Below are 10,527 nucleotides of genomic sequence, written 5' to 3' on the forward strand. Positions count from 1 at the left end.
GGTGGTTTGAACCCACCCAGAGATGCCACAGAAGAAAGGTCTTGAGATCTACTTCCATAAAGATTATAGTCAAGAAAATCCTATGGAGCAGTTCTCCTCTGTAACACATGGGGTCGCCACAAGACGGAACTGACTCTACAGCAACAGGTTAAAGTGGATATTGCAGGGAGTGGTCATCCGGTCAGGTCTTAGTTGTTCTTCTAAAGCAGCAGTTCTCAAAATATGACCCGTGGGCTCCTGGCAGTCCCTAAGTCTCTTTCAGGGGGTTCACAAGGTCAAAACTATTTTCATAACAATACTGAGATATTATTTGCCTTTTTCACTCTCATTCTCTCACAAATATCCAGTGGAGCTCCCAGAGGCTGCATGACCTGTCTCCTGTTACACCAGATATGAAAGAGATTTGCATAGATGCCAAATGACATCACTCTCCTTGCTACATTTTTTACTGTAGAAAACAGCTATTTTTCATAAAAATGTGTTATCCATGTTAGTATGTAAGGGTCGCATTATTATTTTTAAATGAACTTGAAATAAATATTCCAAAGTTTTTTCTGTTTTCATTCTAATTTGGTAAATTCTGATAGATATAACCCACATTTTTAAAAAGCTCTGCTAAGGGAATTTGACCACAGACACCTGGACGTGAGTCCTACAAGTGAACCAAAGGGTATGAAATGTTCTTCTTATCACTTTGTTCAAAGGAAGCATTATTCCGTCATTACAGCATCTGAGATATTTTTAGTCCAAATGACTCTATGTGAATAAAAGTTTATTTGTGGCTTTTAGTTCAGTTAATTGTGCAATATAATTAACACTATGTTGCAGTCCAAGGCTTAGATCCAGGCCCCTGTTGGAAAATGCACACTGGTGCACACCTGACATCTGAGATGCTTCCCAGTGGGCAGACTCCGCTTGGCAGTGGGTTACCTTCCTTGGTATGGACCACCCAGAGATGGGCCCAGACAGGCCTGCCTTCCTGTCTGTGTGGTGGATGGTCCCCTTGTCAGAAAATTCCCCTTCGGGTGGGGGACGTCATGCAGCTCCCAATATCTGAGGTCTCTGCATGGGTTGCTTCTTGGCAGAGGGCTCAGAGCGGGTCTGCACAGTAGGAATTGTTGTTGTGGCCAACGGCCACCAGTTAAATCACCGATCAAATATCGCGTAGTAAATTTGATCAGTTGCTCGAGGGATTAGTCCCAAGTGACCTAAAAAAACCAAACCCATTGCCATCAAGTCATTTCTGACTCTTGGCGACCCCATGTGTTACAGAGTAGAACTGGCCAATAGGGTTTCCTTGGCTGTAATCTTTATGGAGGCAGATGGCCAGGCCCTTCCTCTGTGGCACCTTTGGGTGGAATTGAATTGCCAACCATTCGGTCATTAGCCAAGAGAAAACCATTTGCACCACCTAGAAACCTTCCCAAGTGACCTAAAAACACCGTAATGCTGATCTAGTATGAAGTATCTCAGGGTTGACTTTGGCCACAGGCAATTTCCAGCTCACTGTGTTGCCAAACAATCAGAGCATTTAAACAGATATCAGCAATGTTAGCAATATTCACCCAGGAAAACCATCAAACTCCCGCACAGACCATTTTGCACAAGAAAATGCTATAAAAATTCTGGGCAAAAGAGTAGATATTAGTAGTTCCTATAGAGTAAAATCACATGCTCAAAGCCCCGGTGGCACAGTGGTTAAGAGCTTAGCTGCTTAACCAAAAGGTCGGCAGTTCGAATCCACCAGATGCTCCTTGGAAACCCTATGGAGCAGTTCTACTCTGTTCCGTAGGGCCACTATGAGTCAGAATTGACTCGATGGCAATGGATTTTGTTTTTTGGTTTTATAGAGTAAAATCTCATGTTCAAAGTGCTAAAATTACTGCAAAATTTATCATTTTATCATCACCTTGTTACAGAGATAACTTCGTTTTCATGAAAACTGTGTAGTAATTATACAGATAAAAGAACTTCACTTATAGCTCCAACATAGAAAACGCTACAGCATTTACTCACATAAAAGTTTAAAAAGCACTTTTATTTTATTTTGATAGGTGAAATTTAAGTAGTAACACAAAAGCAGTTTAAAGAATTTATTTTTAAAGTTACCCGTGTTTTGCAGTATTTTGTAAAATCACAGGCCTTTAAGGTGGGAAGAGACCTCTGAGTTTATCTGGTCTGGCCCCACCTCTTCATTTTACAGATGAGGAAAGTGAGGCAGACAGAAACAAAGTGATTTTCCCAAGGCCACCACGCAGGGAATGAAAGTGGAAAAACCAGAACCAGAGTTCATTGCTTCTAGCTCCCACCCTTGCACTTCCCCACCACGCCTGGCCTCCTTCTTTCTTAGTAATTACGTCATTGCTGGCATTTGTCCTCTCAGAAGTCTCTAGAATTTCCAGAATCCTACGTATCCTGAATTACCTCTTTAGAGGCACTAAGGTGTCCTATATATTTTTTTAAATCAATGTAAAATTTTTTCCCTGTGATTTTCCTACTTGAAGGAGCTCCTGTTCTTTTCCTGCCACTTACATTGCAAACTATTAATATTCTACTTTCATTTAATAGAAGAAGCCCTGGTGGCACAGTGGTTAAGTGACTGGCTGCTAACTGAAAGGTCAATGGTTCGAACCCACCAGTTGCTCCTGGGAGAAAGATGTGACAGTGTGCTTCCAAAAAAATTACAGCCTTGGAAACCCTATGGGGCAGTTCTACTCTGTTCTATGGGGTCACTATGAGTCAGAATTGACTCAAAGGCAATGGATATGTTCATTTAATAAGCATTCATTGAGCACCTAATGTGTATCAGGCACTGAGCTAGATATTAAGAAATCAAAGATGAACATGACATAGTTCCTGTCTCCAAGGAGCCGTCAGGTCTAGTTTTCTTGGCTGTGATCGTTACAAAAGCAGATCGCCAGGCCTTTCTCCCGTGGCACCATTGGGTTGTTGGAACTGCCAGCATTCAGTTAGTAGCTGAAAGCAAATTATTTGTGCCACCCAGAGATGCACAATAAATGTAATAAATGTTTTGATGGGGTACACTAGTAACATGGAAACTATTAGGAGGGGCAGATAGCCCATTCTAGAAAGCTTAGTGAAACCTACTCAAAGAGGGTGGCAACTAAGCTAAGTCACACTAAAGGTCAGGCCTATATGGCAAGCTGGAGTCAGCCATGAAAATATGTGCCAGAGAGAACTGATGGAATTTGGAGAAGGCGAGAAGTCCCAAATAACTAGAGCTTTTTGAGCTGGGATGTGAGAGGGGGCTGGGGTGAGCGGGGGTGAAGGGACCAGTGATGAGTATAGAGAAGGAAGCAGAGGCCTGATCATGAAGGCTGTGTGTGTGTGATACCAGTTTAGGGATATGAGAAGGAAAACGAGGAGTCATTGAAGGGCTTTGGGCAAGGTGACGAAAACTTCAGATTTACGTTCTTGAAAGATAGCTCCAACTTCCACGCAAAAATTTTAATACAGAGGGGGAGTTAGGAGGCGTTACCTTCAGCAAAAGATGACAAAACTCTAAGATAAGATAGAGAGGGTGGGGATAAAGAGAAGGGGTGGGACCGAGAACTATTGGAAGGTTAGATAGAGTGTATGTAGTGAACAAGGAGCCCTGGTAGCTCAGTGGTTAAGCGTTTGGCTGCTAACTGAAAGTTCAGCAGTTCTAGCCCACCCAGCGACTCTGAGGGAGAAAAACAGGGCAATTTACTCCTGTAAAGACTGCAGCCTAGAAAACACTATGGGGCAGTTCTACTCTGTCACATGGGGTCATTATGAGTCGGAATCAACTCAATGGCACCCAACAACAACAGCACTTAGTGAATGACAGGAATTGTGTCTCTTCTAAGGTCTTTTACAGTCTTCTTTGAGAAATTGCACTGTCATCTTTTCTACTAAAGCATTGTCTTTGAACAGACGCACAAAGATCATTGTGTAACTGGAGGCCATCATTCCATCAGCAGCATTCTTTTTCTCTGTTGCAGGAATCAAAAGCAGAGATACTGCTATTTTTTTAATCAAAAGATGTTCATATGCTCTTCCTCATCTAGTATTTTTAAATGCCTCCCAGGATTTTACTTTGAGTTATCATTCTGAAGTATGTCCCAGTAAATTTTTTCAATGTTTTAAATCTTGCAATTATGTTGTGAAATTTATGTATCTTAAAAGTCGCTATAAATTTTTCAATTAAAAAATAGTGCCAAAGCTACAGGAAAGAAATGGGTGCCATTATTTGCACACTGTGGGACATTTTAGTCCATCTTCTCTTCTTCTTGTGGTAAAATACATATAACAAAACGTTTTCCATTTTAGCCATTTTTAAGGGCACAATTTAGTACGTTAGTTACATTCACTATGTTGTGATACCATCACCACCACCCATTTCCAAAAGTTTTTCATCACCCCAAACAGAAACCACTACCCCTTCAGCAGTAACTTCCATTCCCTCCTCCCCCAGCCCCTCGTAACCACTAATAAACTTTGGACTCTATGCATTTGCCTATTCTGGATATTTCATATAAGTGGTGTGATAGAATATTTGTCTTTTTGTGTCTGATTTATTTCACTCAGTATAATGTTTTCAAAGTTCATCCATGTCATAGCATGTATCAGGACTTCATTTCTCTTTATGACTGAATACAATCTATTTTTTGGTAAATGAATTTTGAAATGTTGTAGTTCTTCCGATTTACAGCTCCTACCTTAACTCCTTCTTTACCTTTTTGGATGTTACAATAATTAAAACCACAGATATCATTTAGGGAAAAAATGCAGAGGTGGGGAAGAATCGAGGCAGGAAGGAAATGGAAACTGTCCGTGGTGCACAAAGATTTCCAAAGTGTTTAATACATCTAAGCCAATAGTTCTCAAACTTTTGGTCTGTAGACATTTTGGTGGGATGCCCAATGGGTGGGGTGACCATATTACCACGTTGCAGCGACATTCCTGGGTCATGTCCGTTGTCCTGACATTAGTAACAGTGCACCTTTCACTCTCAAACATGTTATGATTTGGACAACATATGGTCACCCCGCCTCCAGACCACCTACCACTCTCTTTGTTACCCAAACACACACACACACACACACATACACACACATACAGCTATAAGCATAGTTTTTTCATTCCTTAAAAATAAATTTTTCAGTGTGTCAGAGTACACTGTTGTCATTGTTCATTTCTGTCAGTTGGATTCAGGCTTACGGGAGCCCCACATGTGCAGAGTAGAACTGCTCCACATGGTTTTCAAGGCTGCGACCTTTTGGAAGCAGATAGTCAGGGCTGTCTTTTGAGGCACCTCTTGGTGGGTTCGAACCACCAACCTTTTGGCTAGCAGTCGAGCACTTAATAATAGATATCATTTAGTCTAAGCCACCTCATTTTACAGATAAAGAGACAGCAGTGAAAAAAAATCTTTATAAGTATATGCTGTGACAGTTCTTTAGGCTGTGCCTCGAGAAACCTTGCCTATTATAATTCCCATAAAACCTCGGAATGCCTAAAAACACGGCTGCTGCTGTCTGCGCACTGACTCTATAAGGAGAAAAGTCACAGCTAGATTAATAAAACGGAAAAGCGTGCAACTTCTGCCATGTGAAAGAGCATTATGAGGATTAAATGAAGTGATTAAATGAGTAAATGCTCATGAAAAGTGTTCTGTTAACAGCAAAGTGCAATGCAGCTATTAGCAATCACGTTAATTGCTTAATTTCCAAAGATGGAGGAGCCTCTGTTTGGTGGACATTCTGGAACATCACAGCTGCCCCCACTTGCTTAGTAGCCAGGCCACAGGGCCACCCCACTGCTGCCCAAGAGGAAACTAGAATCAGACTCACCACACCAGAATGATCCAGGTCACTGAGGCAGCATAGCCTCAAAATTAATCCCCAACCCAGAGGGACTGAAGTGGCAGAATTCAAGCACAGATAGAGACCTGCTTGCTGACTCACTTTCTATTGAGAAACCTTGGCTTGGATTAAGCAAACTCGTCAGACAGACATCTCTCTCTCCACCCATCAAGGACTCCACCAAGTGCTTCCACCTCCTGGCAAGGACTAATGTTGAGAACCACCTAATTTTATTCACAACCTCTTGAGTGATGTAGGGAGTGAAAAAGATGTTAAGTGTACCCGGGGTGTCGTTTGAAAACCTAGATTCTAACTGAGTCTTACAGCACCTCTTACAGCTACATGACATAGGCACCTCACCTCTGTGGGCCCCTGCTCCTCATCTCTAAAACAAGGGGGGCTGAGCTGAAATATCTCTAAGGTCCCCCAGCTCTAAGAATCTGAGCCTAATGTGGTTATGAGTCTGCAGAACAGCCTAGCACGTTAAACTTACCTTTAGTATGATATAAGTAAAAAAAAGTAAAGGAAGCCATAAAAAAGTCGAGTCTATGAGGAAGGTCTGAATTGCCCAATAACACACCTTTGAAATCTGTAACTTATTTAAAGTTTGAAGAAACCCAAAGGGAGGAAGAATACTCCCTGGCAAAAAGAAAAGGGCTGCAAGTAGATGTAAAATTGATCGGATGCTTTAAAATGGCAAAAAGAAGAGCAGCTCACAGAGCTGAATCTTAGCCCCACGATACCAACCAGGAAGGTGAGCCAGGCACTCAAACGCTCCCAAACTTTCTCCTGTTTTTTGCATGCCACACCTTTTCTGGGGAGCCCTGGTGGCATAGTGGTTAAGAGCTCCACTGCTAACCAAAAGGTCGGCAGTTCAAATCCACCAGATGTTCCTTGGAAACCCTACGGGGCAGTTCTACTCTGTCCTATATAAGGTCACTATAAGTTGAAACCTACCTGACGGCACCTAACAACAACAACAACAACCCCTTCTGGAACTAACTTTGCAAAATTCATCCAGATATTTCAAAATCTTAGACTAGTCTGAAACCCAAAAGAAAGCAGAAAACTTTATCCTCCGTGAACTTGACTGTTGCATCAGTCAAAAGCCTTCTAAACATGTTATTTCTGCATCTCTCCCCAAAAAATAAACCCTTCTAAACATGCTATTTCTTCACCTCTCCATAGCCTTACCTTGTACGGTTAAGTGGTTTCACTTCCTAAATTGCATTCCAGGTTCCCAGAGGCCTGGGAACTTGAAATGCTGCCCCACGGGGTCTATGAGGCCATGGCAGGAAGCCCACAGCCTGTACCTGAGAACGATCCAGTGTGCGGGCTTCGTTCACCATGTCTGCCATCTATTCCCGTAGAGGGGAATCACCAGCCTGCTCACCCCACTTTGCTTACCTGGTCACAGCTATCCTGGAAAAGGCACCGGCAAGGGAAAAGAAAGATGAGGAGCAGAAAGATCTTGCTGCGGAAGAAACCCTGGATGGGGCAGAAAGAGCAGGCTGTCCACCTGGGCTGCCGCCACGCCCACCTGAACCACTCCTAGTGCGCACTTTCTCTGTCCCTCCCACTTGTTCACTCTGCTCTTACTCATGCCTCTTGGCGGCGTTTCCGTGACTGAAAAAAGAAATGACTCAGGCTGAAGTTGCTATTCTCTGCACAGCTTCTACAGGCCCTCGACAAGCCGGGGCAGGAAGGGGCTGTTGGTGGAGGCTGCCTGGGGCTAAATGCATACACTCATAACTAAATAAGCAAAGGCAACAGCGGTAGCCCATGCACAGGACCGGAAGGTGCAGTATTACATGAAATAGACGGAATATGTGCTGGGGGTAGTACCTCTCAAACACGTTGGTGCCTCAAAGAGCATTCTCATATCTGTCCTTTCAGTGTAAACTGCAGCAGTCCACTCTGCTAGATGCCAAAAGAGGTAGCTACCTACTAAACAGAAAGGTGATCAAAAAAGGAAAAAGAAAAATATCTCACATGTATACACACACATACACGCACGCACACTTAACCTTTTTTTTTTCTTTTGTTATCACCCTTCTGTTTAATAGGTAGCTACCATACACACATGGCTGGTAGCACAACAGTTAAGCACTTGGCTCCTAACCAAAAGGTTGGTGTTTCGAACCCACCCAGCAGCTCTGTGGGAGAAAAGACCTGGTGATCTGCTCCCATAAAGATTACTAAAAAAATCCAAACTCGTTGCCTCTAGTTGATTCTTACTGACCCTATAGGACAGAGTAGAACTGCCCCATAGGGTTTCCAAGGCTGTAAATCTTTACAGAAGCAGACTGCCACCTTTGTCTCCTGCTGAGAGGCTGGTAGGTTCGAACCTTTGACTTTTCCGTTAGTAGCCCAATGCTTATAACCACTGCACCACCAGGGCCTAGGAAGCCCTTTGGGGCAGTTCTACTTTGTCATATGGGGTCGCCATGAGTCGGAATCAACGGTACCTAACAACAACGACCATACACATACATGCATATATATGAGGCTATATACATATATATTTAAAAACTATGCTTAGCAAAATATTTAATACCAATGGATAGGAGAAATTATTTGGCAAGGGGCAAAGGGGTTCCCAGTAAAATATGATGGTTAGGATTACACAGCTGTACTCTGAAATCTCTTTGCCAGCCAGCTCTTTGCATTTTCCAGGTTTCCTGCCTTCCAGAAGCTCCTTCATTCAGTGGGACCTACTCCGTTCCAACAGAAGCTGTTCTCACGAAAGGACCTAAAACTGAGCCTGGGATTTCTTCTCTCACCCAATCTCTAGTGTTCACTTACCATGTAGCTTCATAATAATCTATTTATTTTACAGTCTTGAGTATGAGAATTTTAAAATTAAGAACCAGGTCTTGTTCACTTTGTATGGGCTTGATATACAGTATGCACCCAATAAATGCTTGTTAACTAAATGAATGAGAACAACTCATTGTACTAAACAAAGAATGACTAATGGCTTCCCTTCCCCCCAGGACTTGAGTATTTTCTTTTCAACCAGGATCAAAGCCATGCACTAAATGAATTGAACACGTAAAGTAGAATTTCAGGCATTATTGGAGCAGGTGGAGGCAAAAAGGTCATCAGAGAAAAATGTGGCAGGCTATCTCTCAAAAATTACACTATCCAGGTGTAGTGGGAAAGCATGGGTTTAGGGAAAGAGTCATAAATTTGGAAGCTGGCTCTACTACTTATTACTTGAGAAACACTAGGCAATACTTTATTGACTACTGGCCAAAATGTTGGTGGTTTGAACCCACCTAGAAACACCTCAGAAGACAGGCCTGGCCTTGAAAACCCTTTGGAGCACAGTTCTACTCTACACACATAAGGTCACCACAAGCCAGAGTTGACTTGACAGCAACTAAACACTATATATATATATATATATATAGCTGTCAGTTTTATATATACTTGAACATATAAAACTCTCTCTCTATATATATATATGTATATGGAAACCCTGGAGGCTTAGCAGTTAAGAGCTACAGCTGTTAACCAAGAGGTCGGCAGTTCGAATCTACCAAGAGCTCCTTGGAAACTGTATGGGGCCACTCTACTCTGTCCTATAGGGTCGCTATGAGTTAGAATCAACTCAATGGCAACAGATTTTTGTGTGTGTATATATATATATATGTATATATATATATATGTATAACTCTATGTGTGTGTATAATTATATATAAAGTGTCTGACATGATATTCACATCTAATTTTTCATAACTATCTATTGACCACCTGCTGTATGCTTGCTAAACCCATTGCTGTCAAGTTGATTCCAACTCATAGTAACTCTATAGGATAGATAAGGTTTCTGTAGCTGTAAATCTTTACAGAAGCAGATTGCTATAATCTTTCTCCACAGAGCAGCTGGTAGGTTCAAATTGCCACCCTTTTGGTTAGCAGCCAAACACTTAACCACTGCACCACCTGGAGTCCTTATATGCTTGCTGCTGTGACCCAGAGATTTTAAGGTACTTGCACTTAAATCATAGAGTTTTGTCCATTCTCCTTTCTGCTGTTTTAATTCCCTCAACAACACTTTGGTTCAGCGCTTGCGTAGCCTGTGCAGAAACAATTCTGGTGACAAGAATTGAGTAACACCCAAGGAACCCTGAACACGATGTCTTTTGGTGATTCTGAGCTTTTTAAAGTTATTGGCACCATTCAATTAGAAATAAAAGACATGCTTCTTCTCCTCAAAGAGTTTACAAATACACTCTCTCATGTATTGACGTAGTTAAGATCCAAAGACCAGGCCATTATGCAAAATAAGTGTTATGCAAAAATGGAGGCTGACCACAACAGATCACGAAATGGATATGACTTCATCATTACAGAACTGCCAGATTACATATCATTACATAGCTATCATGTTACATCATTATGTAACTGCCAAACCACTGAAAATCATGGCATTAATGCACCAAATAGTCAGATAGTAGAATTTTTACTATTGTTGTAAATGTGAAATGTCTGATAACAAGTGTCATGGATTGAATTGTGTCCCCCAAAATATGTGTCAACTTAGCTAGGCCATGATTCCCAGTATTGTGTGGTTGTCCTCTGTATTGTGATCTGATGTAATGATCCTATGGTTGCAAATCCTACCCTCTATGCCTGTGGTTATGATCCTATTTGGGGGTGAGCTGTCTGT

Source organism: Loxodonta africana, chromosome 11 (genome assembly GCF_030014295.1).
Source record: "Loxodonta africana isolate mLoxAfr1 chromosome 11, mLoxAfr1.hap2, whole genome shotgun sequence".
Classification (NCBI taxonomy): Eukaryota; Metazoa; Chordata; class Mammalia; order Proboscidea; family Elephantidae; genus Loxodonta; species Loxodonta africana.